The following is a 23697-nucleotide window of genomic DNA, read 5'->3' on the forward strand; positions in this document are numbered from 1 at the left end:
AAGTTCATTTTCATTTCAGTATGCTGTATTTTTTGCAAACTCTCTTAATTTAATAACCTATGGTCACACTCATAGAATATTAAGGGGGCATTAGTGGTATATATACCGTAAGCTTGAAACAAAAAAAATAGCATACACGAAAAAAAAAATAAAGTTTTTGGATGTAACCAAATACGCGAGCTAAGATAATTTGGACATAACCAGATTATTAGAAGTAACGTGTTTGGATGTAACCAAACGCGCGAACTAAAATAACCAGATTATTAAAAGTTAAGTATTTGGATATAACCAAATATGCAAGCTAAAATAATTTGGACATTAAAAGTAAAGTGTTTGGATATAACCAAACGTGTGAGCCAATGTAATTTGGATATAACCAAATGCGCGATCTAGATATAACTAGGTCAAAATATATGTGTATGGATCACGAACCAAAAAACACGACTTAAATAGGTTTAGAATAAACCAGCTAAAACTAATCAACAGAAAGATGGCATATAGATTAACCCACCTCAAATTAAGTCGAGATCGAGGCTGGAATATCTTGGAAAAAGGTAGTTTCGACCTCATAACCTCGGGGAGCTACCCGAGGATGAGGAAAAGTAACTAAAAAAGTAGGATATAACTAAACTACCCGCCTTACACGCCATATAAGTACTTTCTAGTGCATGGTAAAAGTAAGTTTTGACCTCGACAAATACGAGATCGGACATAGATACATCGAGTAAACTATGCATGAATGTATTGAAACTCGAGCTTAAATCCACCACGTGTTTGTATGAATAAACAGACAGAAGGACAAACTTTTAATACGAATTGCTTAAAATATTTCAATTTAAGAGATGTAAATCAAAAATATTAAAGTAAACTTTTAATACGAGCTATAAATTTTCTTAGCATCAAGGGCATAAAAAGCAAAAATTAATAAAAGCTATTATAAAACTCCTAAAGGGACGCAGCCGAAAATCGAGGTTTAGGAGGAAGGGGCATCTCCCTTAGCCTTCTCGGCACCCTCCTTAGCCTTTTCTGCATCCTCCAGAGCAGCCTCCTCCGCTTCAAGTCGAGCTTTCCATTTAGCCACAAGCTCCTCCTCAAAAGAGCCTAGGAAGCTGGTATCGAGATCAACATTGTTGGCCCAGATCCTGTACATGGCCAGGTCAACTGCTCGGTCCTTCCTCTCCTTGAACTCTTCGAGGAGATGAGTTTTTTCCTCCTCCATTATCTCGAAGGTGGCCTTTTTATCCTCCTCCAGCTTGGCATTGATCTTCTTGAGCTCCTCAAGCCTGGCATTCAGCTTCTCGAGCTCTGCTATCTTGCACTTCATCTACTTAGCCTTAGCCTCCAGTTTTGATTTTTCGGCCTTAAACTCATCTACAAGCTTGAGGTAGAGGTCCTTCACCTCTAGAGCATATGACATGCTCAAGTGGATCTCGTTGTTCAGCTTATAATTTAGCTGAGCAAACGCTATAAGAGACTGACACACAAACAAAACAAGTTAGAATGTGAACTAAGCACAACAACAACGATAATAAGGTGAGAAAAGTTACTGCAGCAACGAGCTTGACACTCTTGTCATAAAGGTTGGTGCAGTCCCGAGCATTGTTCAAGAACTGCCACTGGGGAGCCTCAACATTGCTAATGCTCTGGCCTACCCAAGATAGGAGATCCGAGCCAAGTGTAGCCCCATGGGTCCCGGCAACATTTTCGACAACACACTCATCAACATGAGTAAAAATCAACAACAGATGCCCTTTGGACGCTGGTTTCTTCGGAGGAGGCCCGAGCGTGGGGAGGATTTTGATGGCAAGAGGCAGAGGAGAAGCATCTGTGGTGGACGCATCGACTTGGGAGGTAGGACCTGCAGTCGGGCTCGCAACAATGGGAGCTGGGGGAGGAGGAGTCTTCTTGGTCCTCGTAGAGACCTTAGCAGGTCGATCAAACTTCTGCGAGGCTCCTAGGGGCTTACTCTTCTTAGCCCCCTCACCCATGGCGAGCACGGTCTCGAGATCAGAATCCATAGTGCCTGCACAGTCACACCACATTATAAGAAATTTCAAGACACAAAAAGTGAGCATAATGCAGACAGTCAAGGAATAAAAGGACAAGTAATGAGGAACCTAACTGGAACTCTCCCTCGAGCTCGTGCTCGGCGACCACATAATTCCCCCATCTTCGGAAGAGGCGGGGGGAGTCCCTTCCCTATATGTGGACGTCAACCTCGAAAGATCCCTATAATCATTTGTCCCGTATTGGACGGCTATTCCATTCCAGACCTCATTCAAGCTACACATAGTATCGTACTTCCCTAACCAGCTGTCAAACCGATGGACTCTTTCATCTACCCAGGACCATACATAAAAATTGTCCCTATCATCTGGGCACAAGATTAGAGTGTCGGGTTTATGTTTAAGTAGCAAAGGATACCATAAAGTCGAGCTAAGGATAACCATACCTCTATCACTCGAGCTCGAAGCCTCGTCATTGGCCTCGTTCCTCGAGCACGGACTCATACGATGGCGAGCTAGGGATCGTGCCTTAGAGCTTTGCCTTAGAGGAAGGCTGCTGGTTGGGAGAGGCACAAACTCCCACTGGGTGTACTTCTTGTTGGACCAGCCGTTTATAGATTGATCTTTCTCTAAGAGACCACAGGCTCGAAGCTTGTCTTCATGAAGAAGATAAGACAAGGAGCGCCTGCCATAAGGGAGTTGAAGCAAAGTCTCCTTATGCTCCTTCATCTCACCAGTGGGAGTAGGACGATGATAGTTGGCTAAAGAAATAAATGCATTATGAGTGGTTTGAGCCTAAGTAGGAATTCGAACATGAAAAGAAAAAAAAAGATCGTATACTTACGGATTCCCCTAAACGAATAGTGTCTGGAGGGAGTCAGACCGTCCGTCCAAAAGAATGCCACCTTGAAGTTGGGAGGATGGTTCGGGAGGTCCTCGAAGATTTTCTTCTCACGAGGATAGCTCGAGAGATAATAGAAGCCATCTCCTCCCCGATCTCGGGAGGGATTGCTTTTCAAGAAAAAGAGATACAGAATCTCCTTTGGTGAAGGCCCTTCCCACTTTAGCTCATGGTAAAGTGACCTCAGGGCTGACAAAACCCTGTATGAGTTGGAAGGGAGCGAGCCCGAAGAAATCCAAAAAGTTCTTGAAAAAGGACTTCAAGGGCAATAAGGCCCCTGCCCTCATGTGCTCTTGGATCCAAGCCGCATATTTTAACTTACTGTCTGGATTACCATCTCTTGGGGCGCGACAGCTTCGCTTGTGGGAGGTTGGAGCTCGTCACCTCAGCAAGCCTGATAGTCCAATTCCGTGGAGGGCCAAGATGTTAGAGATCTGCCCTAGTGAAGAAATTGAGATCCAATAATGCTCGGCCTCGAAAAATTCTCCCCTCGAGGTGGGAATAGTGGTTGGCTACGAAGTAGACGGGGGATTTGATGGTTCTTCCATCAGTGAAAATTGGAGATCGCGCGATTTGAATGCGATCGCCACTATAAGAGTAGGATCGAGGGGGATTGGTCTAGGCTCGGGGTCTGGATCTGGGTAGATGGCGACCCTAAGTCTCTTCCCTTTTCTCTCTTCGATCTCGTCGATTTGACGTCGAAAGTGAGCTTGGCTATCTTCTTGCTCACGCCTTAGTTCGTGCTCCCGAATCAAGCGCTGATTCCGAGTAAAAGGTGACTCCGAGCTCGGAATAGCCGGTGAGTAAGGAATCACGAGTTTTGACCCCCACCGCTTTTCCAAATTCCGCAACATCTAGCTAGACAGAAAAAGGGTGAGGGTCAGACGAACAAGAGATTAAGAATAAAAATCAAGACGGTCTGAGCTTGAATGATCGAGACTATGGAACGAGCTCGGTCAAAAGAGCGAGATTAGGCTCGGAGCGTGTATTCCACATAAAGGGGAAAATTGGATTTATTTTTGAGAATCCTGGATTTTCAGGGAAAAAGTTGGTGGTTACTCAAAAAGTGATATTTTTGGGAAATGTGCAATTTGAAAACCCTAATCCTGTACCCAGTTTCTTGGTCTACACGATACGATAGTTGAAATCAAGATAACCTAGTAAAATGCAAAAATCTGGGTTTGGAAAATCTTAACAACAGAAGAGCCTAAAAACTACACGGTATTGATTGAAGCATTCTAGTACAAAACTAGTAAATGTGCCTAAGTGCAACAACATAAACATGCATGGAAAGACAAAGTATATACACGAACATATGGGGGTCAAGAATAGACACTTACACAATGTAGATGGCAGGAATAGAGAAATGGATGACCGGAGAAGAGGTTGCAAAGACGATCTCATGGAGTCGAACAGCCCGACGGTGCTTTGTTTCCTCGGCTTGGAGAACATACAACAGTAGAACGGGTTTCAGGTTCTGGGTTTTTGTTCCTCCCTTCTATCTGAAAACTTAAAAATGTAAAAGTGAAATGAAGAAGATGATAGGCGTATTTATAGGCCATATTAGAATGCCAAATGAAAAATTGGATCTAGATCGTTGGACGAGATTGATATCTGATCGAACAAATAGGTATTGGTGTGGCAATGGCGGAAAAAAGATGGCCGGTGGGGAGATGTGGGCATGGTGCAAACATACTCAAGTACTCTGATCTTCCAATACTCGCCTGACGAGTGTCGACACTCGAGTACAAATTATGGTACAGTTTCCAAGAAGAGCTGTTCAAAATTTTCCTTCTCATGGGATTCGAACTGATACTTTTGAGGGGGCAAAATGTTACACCCAGATTTTGAGATAAGGAGTTATGATCCCGAAAGCTGGGCTCATCAGGTGTGAGCTCGAAATATGCATGGTCGTCATATAATCCTTCAGTCAGACCGCTTTACTGTAATTACCAACCTCGAAAGCTCGAGGGTGTGTAGCCTCGAATATGTTCTAAGCTTGCAATGGCAAGACACTTAAATACATTTTTCACTGATTGCCTTCAGGCGAGATAGCTCGAGCAAAGGGAAGTACAAGCTCAGATGTAGCAGCTTCATCGACATCTACTTGTCCCGAGCATAGCGTGAAGTTAGATGGCGAGCTCGTGATTGACCCAGTCTCGACACACTCAATGCCAATTGCTGATCTTGAAGATTTGATGAATCATCTGGGATAACCCATTACGTGTGAACATGTTTATTGGTGTACTATCCCAATATTTAAGGGATATCATTTAATCTGTTATCCGTTCCCGATCTTCATGGGACGTTTTCGTATATGTAAGAGATAATGCATTTAATGGAATTATGTTTATTGATTTACAGAATATATTCCCGAAATATGTGGGAATGAATTCTACAACCTTCCCTATAAATAGAGAAGGAAACACCATATGTAGAGGGCCTTTTTTCTGATTTATGGAGAGAACACTTTGGGCAACTTATCTCTGAAAAGTTTCCAGAAAACTCCCAAGTCTTAATAATATAGACTCGTGGACTAGGCAGAGTTAACTGCTGAACCACGTACAAACTCTGTTGTTTTCTTCTTTATTCATTTGCTCCAATATTTTATTGTTTAATTGCTCTACTATTTAAGTTGACGAAAACGGCACCAACAACTTGTGTTTCAAAATAAAAATATTAGTCATTAATTTTCTTTGTAAGTTATTTTTATTTTTGGTATTAATTTTTTTAGTTGATTGCTTCCATTGTTAATTTTGTAATTATTTGTCATTTAATTATTTTGTTTCTAGTTTTACTTTTTAGCTTTAAATTTATAGATTTCAAATTTTTAAACAATAAGTTAGGTCTCATAATTTGTGTAACGTTAGATTTTAGATTAGCTTTAATTTAGGTTTTCCCTCTTTAAGTCTTGTTTTAAAAAAAATCATAAAATTCTAAAAAAAATTGTTTGTTATCCAAAAAACAGGCACGAGTGACGTGGCAGACGTTTTTAACACGTGGTTGACACCTGGCAGAAGGTCTGTTCGACCATCAACTAGTGAGATTCCCCTGACGAAACATTTGAAGCTTATATACGACTCGCCTGGTCGTATACTCCATATATTTAGAGATAATTTTGTACAATTGTGATCATATCCGAGATTATCTCCCATGATCCATGATGATCCAATTATTTAGGAAAGAATATTTGTAACTAATTCGTATAACCCTCCTTGAGCCTATAAATAAAGAGAAATAGCTCAAGGAAGGAATTTCTTTTTGGCTAATTTAAGTTTATGCTTTACAAGAGAATTAGAGCTATTATCTGAGGATTGTATTATTCATCTTTCTCAGGTCTATGAAACTCAGAGAACCCTAGTTCTTTTATTACTCCTTTGAGAACTGATATCAATAATAGCTTAAGTGGACTAGGTCATTACCAGTTCTTGGGGCCGAACCCCTATAACTTTGTGTGTCATTTATTGTTTTTTCCATTAGATCTATTTCAACACTTTACATCACATCAAGCATTTGACTCTGTGTTAGTTGACCAAATCGAGGATCAACATTCTGGTGCTTTCATTGAGAGCTTGAGACGAGATTGTTGAAGCATTAATGGCAAAAACAACAAAGAAGACTGGGCAGGCGGCTGGCGCTGCACCATCTCAACCTCCTCCTCCTCCTCCTCCAAACATGGCTGAAAATGAACCACACTTGGAATTTGATGAGGAGGAACTGGACTCCAAGATGCTAAGAAATACCCTGGTGGTATTGCAAGATGAATTGACCATTCTGAGGGCCAATCAAGAAAGTGTTGCGGAGACTATGGCGCGGCAGCAACAAGAGATAGAGCGTCAACGCCAAGAACTAAGTGAAAGACAGGCAAAGATGGACCGTCGTCAGAGGGAGGCCATGCCAGCCCTCGAAGCAGCCCTGCAGTTGGCTAGGAATTAGGTTGCACCTGCCTCACAGCCTGATCAACCCTCAAATGGGCCACCGAAAAAGGGTTTGAATCCTAGCCCTCCGATCCATCCGACGAGCCCTCAAAGACCCGAGCAGCCACCAATGCCTCAAGATGATGTCCCACCAAGGGATCCCGAGATGCAACCTCCATCCCAGGCTGGTCGCGGCGATCCCCCACAGTCAAGGCAGAATAGGGCCGGGCAGCAGCCCCGTAGTCCTAGACGCCATGGGGGTGAAGAGCCAAACCCACCGAGCAGGGGACAGCATCCTTCTGGCAACAGAAGGAACTCAAAGATAAGCTCTGCGGTCAGGGGCCCCCCACGGAATGAAAATGCACGGGGACCTACCGACCAGCGTAGGCCTCCCCCTAACGCTCGGGAAGTTTCAGCCCGAGGAGGCAACCAAGGGGACAGTTGGTCCCACCATAGCCAATCTAGGTTCAAAGATGGCCATGGTTACAATGAGGCCGACTCAGGCAGAGGGAACGCCGATCAGAGGAATGAAGAGAGAGGTGGAGGCAGAAACCCACCACCTAGAGAAGGCCAACAAGAGAGATGTAACTCTGGGGGGCAGCCCAGACAAAACAACGTCTTTAACCGGCTCGGAGCAAGTGAGCAGCGGTGAAGAGACGAAGACTTAAGGGATGTACTCAATGACCTCCAGGAACAACACGATGAGTACATCCCCCCAGCAACAAAGGCCCTGGAAATTCCTGAAGCTGTGCAAGCTCAGATAGATGCCCTGAACCAAGTAGTACAACAGTTGGTCGGGGGAAGGACATCTCACATCGAGTACGATAGGAGAAGGGGCACTCCTTTCGTTCAGAGGATAGTTGTGGCAGAAACTCCCAGCAAGTTTAAAATGCCCACACTTCTGAACTTTGATGGGTATGGTGACCCAGTATCTCATGTCAACAAGTTTGAGATACAGATGGACATTCAGAAAGTGTCCGAAGATGCTCGATGCATGATCTTTCCTGCAACACTTTCTGATGCTGCACAGGAGTGGTTTTGTAAATTCCCTCCTGCAAGTATTGTATCTTGGGAGATTTTCTTAAAGGAGTTTTACGGAAAATTCTATGCGAGACGTGTGCACCCAACTGAGGCAAACCAGCTGGTTGAGATACGCCAGCAAGAAGGAGAGCCACTGAAGGATTACGTCCAGCATTTTATGTGGGCAGTCGCTGGAGCCAAAACAGTGGGAGATGAAGGCAAAATGATGGCCCTAACTGCAGGTGTTAGGCATCCTACGCCTTTGTGGAGTAGCCTCAAGAAGCATGGGGTTAAGACTACCCAAGAATTCTTGGATCGAGCTGATCGATACATCAAGCTCGAAGATGCCATTGCCAGCGAGGGAAAGCCCCCAGGCAAAGATAAGGGGACTGAAGACCCCGCCAAAGCCACCAATGGGTCAAAACCCAATGACAATGGTAAAGGCAATGATAACGGAAATGACAACGACAAAAATGGGGGGAAGAGACCCCATAATGAACCTTCCACCTCCAAGAGTAAACGCGCTAAGGGCAACCGTTATGAGCCACGGTTCACTAACTACACTGCCCTTGTCGAGTCTCAAGAAGAGGTGTATCATGCCACAAGTTCCAGTGTGCCTTATAAGAGACCCGCTGCCATTCGAAAGGATATTTCGAAAAGAGATACCACCAAGTTCTGTTGTTTTCATAACGACTACGAACACGATATGAACGAGTGCAACTAGCTAAAAGATGAAATCGAGTTCCTTATTAGACAAGGACACTTGAGGAGATACGTATGGGCCTCGAGAACTTCCCATCGAGAGGCTCCAGGTGGCAACGAGCAGGTGCCTGCACGCCAACGCTCGCCACCTTTGCAGCCTGATCCCGTAGCTGACACTTTACTCACCATCTGCGGCGGCCCGCACCTTGCGGGAAACAGCGAAAAGGCAAGGGAGCGATATGCTTGGAACCTACACCATGACTAGGACATCGAGATGATGACTGTGGAGGACCGAGCATCAAAGAAGGCTTGGTCAGAGGACGGTGAAATAACCTTCTCTGATAGCGACGCCCAGCCTATCCGGTTCCCGCATTCTGATCCGCTGGTCGTGGATGTTCAAATTGCCAACATGATGGTAAAGAGAGTGCTGGTCAATACAGGAAGTTCAGTTAACATCCTGTATAAATCTTCGCTGGAACGGATGAAGTTGTCCGTCAAGGACTTGGAGCCCTGTAACCAAACAATTTACGGCTTCTCTGGTGAGGGACTCGCTTCAACAGGGTCAATCAGACTTCCAGTAACAGCAGGTACAACGCCCGCTACCAGGACATTACTCACTACTTTCATAGTATTCGATTGTCCTTCGGCTTACAATGCTGTAATCGGAAGGCCCATACTGGTTGACCTTTGAGTCGTCACCTCAATATGGCACCTGGCCATGAATTTCCCAACAGACGCAGGGGTAGGACACGTGTTGGGAAATCAGAGGGAAGCAAAGGAGTGCTATAATGCCTCAATTACTAAGGCCAAGAAGGGAACATTGAGGAGCACTCCCCCAGAGCAGTTGCAGATGGCCATTGATACACAAGCCTAATCAGGTGATGAAGTCACTAAGTAGGGTGTTGCCCAAAGTGAGGATAGAGACTTAGATCCTCGCTTTGGGGATTTTGAGGAAGATGTTGGACCTGTCGAGGACCTAGAGGAGGTCCAGCTTGATGAAGAGTTTCTGACCAGAGTAGTAAAGGTCGATAAAAATTTGGAAGCAACAACAAAGCACGCACTAGTGGAATTTTTTAGAAAGAACCAGGAAGTTTTCGCCTGGTCACATAAAGACAATGCTGGGATTGATCCTGCAATCATCAGCCAAGTCCTGAATGTCGACAAAAGCGTTCCACTCGTGTAATAGAAAAGAAGGCTGCTCGATAAAGACAGATCGAAAGCCTAAAAAGAAGAAGTTGAAAAACTGAAGGAGAATGGGTTCATCAGGGTGGCGTTTTATCCATCGTGGGTCTCTAATCCAGTACTGGTTCCCAAGCCTAATAGAAAATGGCGAACTTGTGTGGATTTCACATAACTTAATAAAGTCTGCCCAAAGGATTGCTTCCCACTCCCAAGGATCAACCAGCAGGTCGATGCAAATGCATGACATGAGATCCTCTCTTCCATGGATGCATACTCAGGATACAATCAGATCAGTATGCATCCTCCTGATGAGGATCACACTTGCTTTTGGACCGATACAGGGTTATACTGTTATAAAGTAATGCCCTTCGGACTAAAAAATGCTGGTGCGACTTACCAACGACTAGTTAACCACATGTTTAAGGAGTTGAAAAAGGCAGAAGGGCATGTGAAGGATTTACAAGAGTGTTTCAATGTTTTGAATAAGTATCAAATGAAGCTAAATCCTCTTAAGTGTTCCTTCGGAGTAGGATCGGGGAAATTTTTGGGGTTCATTGTCAATTCGAGGGGGATCGAAGCCAACCCCGAAAAGATCAAAGCCCTGATCGATATGAAATTGCCAGTAAAAATCAAAGATGTGCAAAGTTTGACTGGAAGGATTGCCGCACTCAATAGATTTATTTCAAAATCGATGGATAAATGCGTCCCATTCTTTAATCTACTGAGAGGCAACAAGAAGTTCGAGTGGACTGGAGACTGCGAACTTGATTTCCAAGCCTTATAAGCCCACATGGCACAACCTCCTGTCTTATCAAAGCCCATAGATGGAGAAACTTTGTTCATTTACCTGGCGATCACCGAATATTCTGCTAGTGCGATGCTGGTAAGAGAAGAAGAAGGCGTACAAAAGGCAGTGTATTATGTAAGGAAGAGGTTAATCGGGGCCGAATTGAGGTATCCTCCCATCGAAAGATTAGCCTATTGCTTAACTTTGGCCTCAAGGAAGTTATGCCCTTACTTCCAAGCCTATCCCATCACAGTCTTAACTGACCAGCCCCTTCGGCAAGTTCTACAAAAACCAGAGGCTGCTGGTCGTCTGTTGAAATGGGCAGTCGAACTCGGGCAATTCGATATAACGTATTCACCGCGAGCAGCAATAAAAGGACAAGTCTTGGCTAACTTCATCGCCAAATTTACTGAACTCCCAGACAACGAGAAGTGCGAAAGACCTAATGCACCTGAGCCCCAAGTCGTAGCTCCTTCGTGGAAGTTATTCACGGACGGATCGTCCAACGAATCTTACACAAGAACAGGAGTGATATTGATAACGCCAGAAGGGCATCGATTTCACTGCGCGATTAGGTTTGATTTCACCGCTTCAAACAACGAAGCCGAGTATGAATCCCTACTCGCTGGGCTAAGGTTGGCCAAAGACATGAGCGTAAAGGTGCTGGATATTTACAGTGATTCACAGCTGGTAGTGAATCAGGTCTTGGGGGAGTATCAGGCATGAGGTCTGAAAATGGTGACCTATCTGAACAAAACCAAAGATCTGTTGGCGCAATTTGAGAAATATACCCTCCAGCAAATATCACGAGATCAAAATTCAAACGCAGATGCCTTAGCCAAACTCGCGAGTACGAAACATGCTGACACTTTAAATATAGTGCCAGTGGAGCGGCTACACGAGCCGAGCATATGAGCAAATGAAGCCAGTATGGAGGTACGGTTAGAAGATACATGGATGGCACCGTACTTGGAGTATCTCACGAGTGGTGTACTACCAGCAGATAGAAACAAAGCCAAGACTCTTCAGAGACAGGCTACTAGGTACATACTGGTCGATGGTGTTCTATACCAAAGAGGATACTCCATGCCATTGCTCAAATGTATTACACCGAAAAAGGCTAAAGAACTGATGAAGGAGGTACATGAAGGCTTCTGTGGAGATCATGCTGGGGGGCAGAGCTTATCTAAGAAGATTCTGAGGCAGGGTTATTTCTGGCCGAATATGAATGAAGACTCGATGGAGTTTGTTCGAAAGTGTGATAAGTGTCAGAGGTTTTCCAAGATTCCACGTGCAGCTCCTAATGAGTTAAAGATGATGTAAAGTCCGTGGCCCTTTGCAGTATGGGGTATAGATTTAATCGGGTCATTGCCAACAGTAAAAGGTGGAGTAAAATACGCAGTTGTAGCAGTCGACTACTTCGCCAAATGGGCCGAAGCTGAGCCACTTGCAAACATAACCACAAAGAAAGTTCTTGACTATGTCATCAAGAACATTGTTTGCCGATATGGATTGCCTCGAAAGATTGTCTCAGACAACGGCACCCAGTTCGACAGCGACCTATTCACAGACTTCTGCGAGAGGCATGGAATCATCAAGTGCTTTTCTTCAGTTGCGCATCCACAAGAAAATGGACAAGTCGAAGGGGTAAATAAGACAATAGAGGATAACTTGAAGAAAAAGCTCGAGGAAGCTAAAGGAGCATGGCTAGAACAGCTGCCTGTAGTACTCTGGTCTTATAGAACTTCTCATCGAACATCAACAGGTCATACCCCGTTTTCCTTAGCATACGGGTATGAAGCTATGTTGCCAGTCGAGTTAGATCTGCCCTCACATCGAAGAATCACATACGACCAAGACCAAAATAGCCAACTGTTGATGGAGTCCCTAGACTTGGTTGAGGAGAAACGAGAAAAAGCCCAACTCCGAGTAGCTGCGTACCAGCAAAAAGTTGCCAGGTATTTTAACTCTAAAGTAAAAGAAAGAAAGTTCAGCATCGGAGACTTAGTACTTCGAAGAGTTTTCTTAAATACCCACGACCCGGCTGCTGGAGTACTCAGACCAAACTAGGAAGGACCTTACCAGATTGAAGAAGTCCTTCATCCAGGCACATACAAACTTGCACGCTTAAATGGAGATCTCGTTCCGCGCTATTGGAATGGAGAACACTTGCGCAAGTATTATCAATAAACAATCCTTCTTAAAGGAGTGGCTTGTATTAATTTTTACTTTTTACAAGTTTTGAAAAAGGGTTAGTCATGTTATATGGCTAATCGCTTATAAGTGTAAGATATTTTAAAGATCATTCGTAAAGACATGTTTAGTCTATTTAAATACGAGAATTATAAGGGACTGTGCGTAGCCAGTCATTCTTGCCAACTTTTGTAATTTTTTACAAAGTATTTGTTCATTACGTGTGTTGTTTTGTTGTATTCTAAGTTTTACATTTTATACCAAGCAGCAATGTTCGTACAGGTCGTGGTCAAGGAAAGTGACCAAGGACCTAAAGCTCCTCAGTCACTTGGGGGGCATATAAGGTACATCGATAGCAAAGCATACAAAGAGGTATGTAAACACATGAACAAAATAATTGAAAGCATGCTATGGTACTTAGAGTATTTTTCAAAATTTATATTTAGTTAAATTAAGCCAAAGTACTATGCTAAGTTCGGTCATGCGAACAGATGTTATAATAAAGCAGAAATATTATAATATCAAAGGTAATTCTTTTACACCGCAAGCAGTACTGCTTGGGTGTAATTGTCTTAAAGTAAAAGTAAAATAAGTTGTTCGTGCAACAAAATCAAACCAAAGAAAAATCAGTCTTTACAGCACGACCCGTAGGTCGTATGTTTAAAGAAATATAAAAGAAAAAAATTAAGCTTGAGGAGCAGGAGGATCTTGAGGAGCGTTCTGATCGGCCACATCTCCTGCAGCCTCACTTCCCTCCACTCCGGCGGCCGGCGAAATGTCTAGGGAGGCAGGAATCCTGGCTCTCTGTTCAGCAGCCAGCCGAGCAGTGCAACGAGCTAGCTCAGCCTTCCTGGCGTCCTCTGGAAGGTAGTTGAAATTGGCACTTTGGTTGTGTTTCCAGAAATCACAGAAACACCAAAGTGTCGTGTTCTTGTACCTTTCCAGGTCCTTGGCATTTGTAAGCTTGATCTGTTGCACCTAGCTCTTAAGGACAGCAATGGCCGTGTCCTTAACAAGATGCTCCTCCTTAAGTTTTTTGACTTTGCGCCAGGAGGTCCGGCTAGCATCTTGATATTCATCCCTCTGCTTTCTGGTATTTTCTAGAGAAGCTTGCTTTTCTGCCATTTCCGCGACCAAGGAATCCTTCTGCTGGGTGATTACCTCTAGCTCCCCAGTGTGCCTAGCCTCCGCGGCTTAAAGCTCCTCAATAAGCTTTGCTCGGGACTACTTGATGCTTGCACCCGTGCGGGCACGAGCAGCAGTCATTGTCAGCATGGCCTGCAATCAAAGAATAAGAGTAAGGCCATCTTCAAAGAAGGAAAAATCAAGAACATGATCACAAAAAGAGAAAGAGTGCTTACACTGGCCACTTCATTGAGAGCCCTGTTGAGGATCTGGTCGACCCCCATGGATTTAGCTTCAGCCATGGCATCCCTGCAACAGTTATGCTTAAGGATATGGGCGAGGCGATCCTTAGCTGATCGCAGGGAGCGGTTCGAGAGTTTGGCCCCAGGGAGTTCGACTTGCTGTGCCTGTTCGGTTGGAGCCGCAGGTGAAGGATTCGTGGCAGCAGCAGGAGGGATTTCCTTCTCAGCAGGAGCAAGAGGTTGGGTAGACGGTGATGGCCCATGCTTTGAAGGACCGGTTGCTCGATTCTTCTTGGCCGGGGGTACTTGGCTGGACTCACCATCGTGTTTCCTAGCCGATTTCCTCCTTCGGACCAGAGGAACCTCTTCCTCCCCCTGAATGTTGTACAAGTCAAAAACGTTTGTGGAGGCCATTTCTGTAGAAAGAGATAAATATGCAGACAGTAAGCAAAAAGTAGATGACAAGTTATGGCACATCAGAAAAAAGATAAAGAAAATTACAAAGACCAATACCTGAGCTATTACTACTTGCGCTACACTATTAACTCTACTAGTCATACACTCACTCTCTGGCACGAAGAAGTCTGGTCCTAGATTTGGAGTATATGTAAAATTGCTGTCCCCGTCAAATAAATGACAGGGAATTGGCAAGTTTTCTAAGAGTGACATAACAATACCGTTTTCGTCTGAAGACTCGTCTAAGTCTATGACAGTCTCGACTGCCTTTTGTTTTCCCTTCCCTAGAGGGGCAGAAGGCCTTTCTGCTGAGGGAGTTCCAGTAGGTTCCCTGATTGTAACCCCAGTCGGTCTCCGTCAAGGAGGAGACACTGGAGGTTGCTGCTCGGGAGTCCCCTCGGCAGTGGTACTAACTGTCGTGGGTTCCCTCATATCCTGATGAGGGGTGAGGAGGCCAAACAGCCTCAAGTTCTCTTCGATGACTAGAGACTTGACAATCTTCTCAGCATTCGTCATTCTGGCCAGCGTGTTGGACCTCAACACCATGTCAGGTGTCGGGTCTGGTCGCAACCATGGGCCTGAAAGTCGCAATTTGCTTCAGAAAAGTATAAGGAAAATTACTGAGTAAAAATAGCGACCAGTGGAAAAGGGCATTTACCTCCTCGAGTGAAGGCCGAGTTATTTTCAGTCATGTCAGGCGTGAGGAAATACTCCTGACTGTATTTCCCCATGTTGGAGATATGGGTGGTGTCACTCAGGAATGTGCGGTTCGTCTCCTGGTGACAAAAGTGAAAAAACCCCGTCCCGGACTATTGAGGGTTGGACTTAAGGTCAAAAAGGTAATTGACCTCATGAGGAGTGGGCTCTAGCCATTTTTTAAGTTTATAAAGGATATAGAGTGCAGCAAGCATTCTATATCCGTTGGGGGTAATTTGGAAGGGGGCGGCACCGAAGTAGTTCGCCACCCCCTGATAGAATGGATGAAGAGGAAGGGTAGCCCCCGCCTCTATGTGATACCTCGACTAGGCGCTCTAAGCACCTCCGGGAAAGTTAGCCCTCTCATCCACAGTGGGGATCTTGAGATTTACCCCAGTGAGGGGATACTTCCAGAGATAATTGGCAAGCATCCTGGGGGCTACTTGGCTAAGGGGAGAAAGATACCACTCGACATCAGGAAAAATTGAATGCTGAGGGCGAGCCCTAACCTGGATGCGAGGGTCTAGGACAATGTTTTCTCGACCACTGGTCGAGGGAACCCCAGCCTACGAATCAGGCTGAGCTGGAGAATTTGAAGTGTGGTAAGACTTTTGTTTCTTTTGGCCAGTGGTTTTGGAACGAGCCATTCTGGCCGGAGATGGTTGGGGTTTGGAAGAAGAGAGTCTAGAGAACGGAATCTCGTGAACGTGCTGGGCAGGCTGTTCTTCGCCTTCAAGCAGTTGTGCAAGAAGATCGTCCTCAATCGGTCTTTCACCTCCCCACAAATCTGGCATTAAAATCTGTGAACAGAAAAATGGGGAGGTGAGGATGAAGAGCTTAGAAAGTTGGTTAGAATAATGTTGTTCGTGTATAAAAGTCAAACTCTTATACAACAGCATTCTAACGAAAACAAAATTTTCCACACAAACAGTTTGAAAAACAGATCAAAAAGTGAAAGCAAATTTTTTTTTGAAAAAGCTTTTTCAACTCCAGTTAGGGTGGGAAAAACTCAGTTTTTCAGCTAGCATAAAAATCAAATTTTTACTTCGATTTTACGTCCTAAATTTATGATCTCGACTATCATATTGGTTTACAACTCCTAAATGGCAAAGATACACCATCCTATCTAGCATCACTCGATAAATCCCCTATTTTCATGCATCTCAATCCAGGAACACAGGCAATATCAGAACCTAAAAGCTAACTCACAGCGACATGCACAATAAAAATAAAGAATTGAAAAGTTCTGAAACTTACCGGAGCAAAGATTATGGTGGTTTGGAGAAATTCCGAGCGTAGGTGAGCGAATGGCTGGCGGTAATTGGAACGTCGAAAGGTGATCTTCAAAGAATATGAAGGTTCTGATTTAGGGTTTCTTGATAGAGAAATTGCTTGCGTAAAAAGAAAAAGGAAGCTCTGGGGAGCTATATATATTTTTTCTGTGGCATGAAAAAAGAGGTAATCATGAGTTTCCTCTTTTCAAAGCATGGGGAAGAGTGATAGCCGTCAATGGATTTCTTGGGAACCGAAAAGCCATGATTAGACAGGGGTAGGTCACTTTTTCCAAGATGGCACGAACTACTCTGGCAGAGTTGGTGGGGGTAATCAAAGAGTCGTTTTCCTTAAAGTTCATTTATTACTGGCCGTAATAAATAAACTTGGGGGGCATATGTTATCCAAAAAACAGGCCCATGTGACGTGGCAGACGTTTTTAACACGTGGCTGACACCTGGCAGAAGGTCTGTTCGACCATCGACCGGTGAGATTCCCCTGATGAAACATTTGAAGCTTATATACGACCTGCCTGGGCGTATACTCCATATATTTAGAGATAATTTTGTACAATTGTGATCATATTCGAGATTACCTCCCATGATCAATGATGATCTGATTATTTAGGAAAGAATATCTATAACTAATTCGTGTAACCCTCCTTGAGCCTATAAATAAAGAGAAATAGCTCAAGGAAGGAATTTCTTTTTGGCTAATTTAAGTTTATGCTTTACAAGAGAATTAGAGCTATTATCTGAGGATTGTATTATTCATCTTTCTCAGGTCTGTGAAACTCAGAGAACCCTAGTTCTTTGATCACTCCTTTGAGAACTGATTTCAATAATAGCTTAAGTGGACGTAGGTCATTACCAGTTCTTGGGGCCGAACCACTATAACTTTGTGTGTCGTTTATTGTTTTTTCCATTAGATCTATTTCAACACTTTACATCACATCAAGCATTTGACTCCGTGTCAGTTGACCAAATCGACGGTCAACATTGTTCATAAAATTTTAGCATAAAATTCTCTAGTATCACGAACTTATCCAAATAGTCCTTAAATACTCTATTCACGAGGTCCATGAATGTCGCGGGGGCATTGGTAAGTTCGAAAGACATTACCAGAAATTCATAATGGTCGTAACTAGTACAGAATGCGGTCTTTGGAATATCCTCTTCCTTCACCCTTAACAATTGGTGTCTCAACCTCAAGTCTATCTATGAGAACACTGCCTTTCCTCGGTGTTGATCAAAGAGATCGTCTATCCTTAGCAATGGGTTTTTGTTCTTGATTGTGACCTTGTTAAGTTCCTTATAATCAATGCACATCTGCATTGATCTATCTTTATTCTTTAAAAAAAACATCGATGCTCCCCACAGTGATTAACTTGGCCTAATGAAACCTAGGTCAAGTAGTTCCTACATCTGAACCTTTAACTCTTTCAATTCAACTGGTGCCATTCTTTACTGTGTTTTCAATATTTGCACTGTTTCTGGTGCTAGTTCAATCGTGAACTCAATCTCTCGATGTGGTGGCAATCCTACGAAAATACATCCAACTAATCATGTACTATTCTGGTGTCTTATGGTGTTTGCGTTCCAGTTTCTGTCATGTTGTTCACACTAGCTAATAATCCCATACATCCATGTTGTAACATCTTCCTAGCCTCTACCGCTGAAATGATTGTAAATCACAGTTCCGTTGTTGTCCCCATGAACGCGAAAGTCTCATCTCCATCTGGCTTGAACACCACCATTTTCTTCTTACAATTGATGGTAGTGTTGTATTTTTTCAACCAATCCATCTTGAGGATTACATCAAAATCAGTCATACTAAGCTCATTAACATCTACAAATAGCTCCCTACCATCTACCCTCAAAGGAAAAGCTCTAAACCACTTCTTAGATATCACAAGCTCCCCAGTCGTTAACATGGTCATAACCCCTTAGCATGCATTTGATCAGATCTATTAAGTCTATCCACTATTCTCTTAGCAACAAATGAATGAGTCGTGCCAGAATAAATTAAAATATAACAATCAATTCCAGCAATAGAAATCTGACCTGAGACCATGAAATTTCTTTCTTCTGCTTGAGGCTTGGTGAGAGAAAAGACACGTGCTCGAACCAACTTGTCATCCTTCTTAGGTTGATCCTTAGCACCTTCTTGATTCCTTAGTTGGCAGTTCGTCACAATGTGCCATTCCTTACTGCAGTCGTAACATGAATTTACTCAGAATTCTCCTTGATGGTGCTTCTTACACTTTCCACACTCCGGGTACCGTACCCATTCTTTGTTTCTAGAGCAACCGTTTCCTTTATTATCTCTGGCCCTTTTATCCTAACTTGAATGCCCTACATGATCATTCCATTTTCTCTTCTGATCATTGAAGTTATTATTCTGGGAGACATTCTTTCTTACTTCTCTCTTAGCAGCACCTTCTTTCCAAATTCTGTCATCCATTCTCTTAGTAGTGAGGGCCCTTTCCAAAACCTGGGCATATGTATTGTTGGCCCTTAATGACAAAATTTATGTGTCTTTGGCTATCATGGGTTTCGAGCCTCGAACAAAACAATATACTCTTGCTGCGTTAGTTGGCACTAGGTCTGCCGCGAACTTGGCAAGTCTGTCAAACTTTAATGCGTACTCTGTCATCGTCATATTACCCTGGGTTAAGGTTGCAAACTCATCCTCCATTGATGCTTGTACTTGTCATTAAATGCTTGCTGAAATTTTGCCTAGGTCATTGTAGTAACATCTCTTGCTTGAGAGATCACTTCCCACCAAATACTTGTGTTGTCTCTCAGCATGTGAGTTGAACAGGCTACCTTGTCACTTCCTCCTACTCGCATGAAATCCAGAATGGACCCCATCATACTCTTCCACTGTTCAGCCTTTAATGGATCAGCACTCCCTTCGAACACTGAAGGATGGTTCTTCCTGAATCTTTCATATAGTGGCTCCAAATAATTGCCAAATTCAGGAATAGCTACAATTGATGCTGAGAGTTGTTGAATGTCTCTAATTACTAGTGTTTGTTGAGCTTGTTGTTGGCTCAGCTGTCTCAGTTCTCTTAACTCTTCATCTTTCCTTCTCATGTCTTCTTGCATGGCAATAAGCTGCACTTCCAACCTTTGATAAACAGTTAAAGGTTCTGCGTTGTGCCCATTTCTCCAATTAGTTGGTCAAGGGTTGCCATTGTTTTTGGCTCACGTATTAGGCCTTACAACAGGTTGACTGTCGAGGTTGCGGTTAACCCTAGCATTCCTTCATACTAATCTCCGAGGAAGCATGATTTCAGTTCGTTCTTGAAACCAACAACTTTTCTTAGTGCAACTTTTCCAAATCAGGACCCATAACATGCTTTAAATCCATCAAACAACTAATCTCCATTCATTCATAAAGCCAAAATATCCTGATATATCCATCATTCATAAAGTTCAAAAACCAAAGCAAAAACAAAAAAATTGACTAAAACCAATTCACATACAGTGAAACGTCTACAACAACATTTTATGCACAGTAAAATAACTTTTGAGCTTATCTAACAACTCTACAGAAATTCCTAGATCAAAGGGTTTGTTAGCCATCTCGAACCCTTGTTGTCTTGCGAAAGCCATAAGTGTACATTTGTACTTAGCGTGTAACGTCCTACTACCTTAGAGTCGTTACTTAGTGTGTTGAAAACATGCAATTGACTCGCTAACCGAGGTTTTAGATTAAAAGTGTAGCTAAACTATAATAAAAGTCATACAATTTTAAAATATAATCATTCATTGAAAACTATAAAGCGATATACATTTGGGATCCCAAAAAACTGTTTAGAAATATTTACAACTCAAAGATATGATTAAAGTCGACTAAACGACAAAACTAGGTTTAATACAAACATCTCCCAAAAATACCCCTGGTTGTGGCGGCCAGGCAGGCCAATCATGTACACGTTGCTTCACGCTCTCCGTACTCATGGTTGGTCGACTTTCCCCTTGCCCTTACCTGCACCATAGAGCACCCGTGAGTCGAAGCCCAGCAAGAAAACTCCACACAAGCAAATAACATATGCATATCTATCATTTAGCACATAACAAAACTGTCAACATGCTAAACACATAACGACCATGCCATCCCAGACGCTTTACCAGGCCCTTGGTTCGCGGTCTACACCGTGAGGATATCCCAGGTATCCTATAGGGGTCTCACCCTAGCAACTCGCACTCCACGTGCTTAACGCTGCCCCCGGACCCTTGTCGTACTCAGCCTTGCCATTCTCGGCCTTTGACGTTCCCGGCCCTCGCCGTTCCCGGTCTTCACCGTTCCTGACCCTTACCGTTCATTCACAAATATGCACACATAGCATAATTTAACAAATACTTAAACATACATTAACATAATCAATGGGGCTACGCCGTGCATCACAATCACATAGATTTGTGCCCTGCAATACAAACTATAGGGCCATGCCCTGCTCTATGGGTACAACAGTTTTCTTACCTGTGTCCCGAGTTTTCCGAGCACCGATGTCCCGAGCACAGTCCCCTAGTCCGAGCCTCATTGAAAACCTAGTCACAATGTGTCAACAACATTCATCCATCATGTTCTAATTCATTAAATAACTTTGAATTGAAATTCTAGTCTCTGGAACCTTGGATTCTACTAATCCGAGTGATAAGATCCATCCCGAGCCCTAACAATTGGGTTCCCAAGTCAAAAACCTACAAAACAGCCCAAGCAATGAATTAGGGCCACGACCCAACCCCCTTAAGGGCAACGACATTCCACGCCCCATGCCGCGGTGCGCCTAAAGAACAGAGGTCTCCCCAGGCCTCACGCACACACAGGCCACGGCATGCCCTTCCTAGGGCTGCGACTCGACCCCCACACCCAGAAAACCAACCTTTTCCTCAAGTTTTTCCCTGAGCTTAAACCCATATTTCACACCCCAAACTTCACCCAACCTCAGAATTAAGCCCAGAACTCACACTCATACAGCCTAAACATCCTAACAAACTCATAAACTAATTCTTTCACCCATCAAACATTGAAAACCAATCTTGGAAACCAATCCATGCATGCCTAATCTCTAACAACCAAAACCAGCATAATTTAGTTGATCAGCAGGTTTAAAAGCTTACCTTGAACCTGAATAAGTCCCTGAATTAATCCCCTGAGTTCCAAACTACTAGCCTCCCAAACTCAAGCCTTGAATTCCTCCCTTGATCCCAAAGAAGATCAGCTCATCTTCCCTTCTTTTCCTAGCTTTTGTTTTCCTTCAGAGCTTTCAAAAAGAATTCAAGTATATGCCCCTAGAAAGTAACGTGAAGGACTTCCCCTCAGCCCCAAGTCTATCCATCCTTAAACCCAAATTACCCCTTTTCCCTTTTCTCTAATAAAACTCCTATACTAACCTCAAGGGCAATTTCGTCATTTTTCGTGTCCCGCTAACCCTTAAGTGTTCCTATAAATCCCCGTTAACCTTGACATGTTCAAATGATTACTAAATTACTACCCGTTACTCCATAAATTCCAAACACACATTATATACCCAAAATACCCCTAGGCTCCTCCCGAGCCTAGTATTAGACCCCATTATGACTTTCCAGCTAAACCACTCCCTAGGACTGTCTCGGATCCTGCATCACAAATATATCACCACTTACACGTGATGTCAATCACAATACACAAATATTAAATTTATGGCCCTCAGCGGGCAAAAATTACAAACATGCCCCTAATAACCACATGGGGCCCACATGCATATTTAATTCACCTAAACATGCATTTCTAATCTCATACTCTTCAAATTCACATATCAATACAATAAATCACTTATTGCCCTCCAGGCACACTAATCAAGGCCCTAAGCCTTATTAGCAAATTTGGGACGCTACATAGCGCCTTCCAAACCTTTATCTTGTACGCGCTTCCATACTGCTTGGAGTTCTTCATGCATTCTTCTTGGAGAAATCATATCTCTAAATAATTAGTACTTCTTCTTACAGCTTAACAGTCCTCCTTCCCAAACCACATCTTGAATGAGATGGTTGACTGTCATACAATGGTCCACTAACATTTGGATGCTCCATTCTGCAAAACACTGCATCCTAATCCTTCATACCTTTCTTATCCTTCTTACTATCTTCCTCCATTGAGTCTTGTTCAAGCAAACCTTAGGGACTCTAAGCACACAAGTCATACTAGCTACTCTATACATGCACGTAAAACACTAAAATACATAAAGCAAACAAAATGTAACCAAACAACTCAAACAAAACTTACAGTGCAATAATTCGAGCTTATCTTCATCGGCGAGAGTACATGTCAGGATAGTCTATGGGAAACAAAACTATTTCTCTGATACCAACTCTAAACCCCAATTTCTTAAAACATTAATTAACCCTTACAATAATTAGTTTTGAAATGAAAACCTTTTAATATAAAAATTCAACGTGGATAACAATCCAAACATTTAAAAAGAAAAGAAACTTCAGAGTTTCGTAGTTATCGTAAATAAATAAAATGAAATAAGCATTTGAACCCAACAATAAAACTAAAAACATCATTCAAAATTCTTAATAAATTCTATAGTAGGCCCGACCATTTATAGTTGTTAAATACTTAACATGTACGCCCTCCGCCAAAGCTCTCCAACTTATTGCGCTATAACCACATCCTTTTCTTTACCTACAGCACATAGTAACCATGAGCCAATGCTCAGCAAGAAGAGTTGTATAGGACACAACCCCTTAATCTTAACCAGGAATTTGAATAATAGCCATAAAGAAAAAAATATAGAAACATAATGAAAAAGAATTATATCATAATACAACATAAAACAAAATATCGTAGCCTAAGTTAAGTTGGACAAGTGCAGCGAGGACATAATAACATAAGCATGCAATTTCAACATATCATAAGCATGCAGCTTCTTAATGTAGAAATGCATTTTAAAATGTAAGCATGCCACGCACTTATCACATATACATGTAAAACACATAAACCAAAACTAAACATAAGTTATTTAAACATAATCATGCACTAACATATTCATACTTAAACATAAATGTTCCCGTACAATATGACTTCTACCATAAAGAGTACGTCAAGCGTACACCCTGCATGCAAGTGTCCACTCTTCTTATCTCTAGTCCAAGCAACAATGATACACACACATACTAACGTGTCCCTTCAAGTATCCTTA

This window comes from Humulus lupulus, chromosome 7 (genome assembly GCF_963169125.1).
Source record: "Humulus lupulus chromosome 7, drHumLupu1.1, whole genome shotgun sequence".
Classification (NCBI taxonomy): Eukaryota; Viridiplantae; Streptophyta; class Magnoliopsida; order Rosales; family Cannabaceae; genus Humulus; species Humulus lupulus.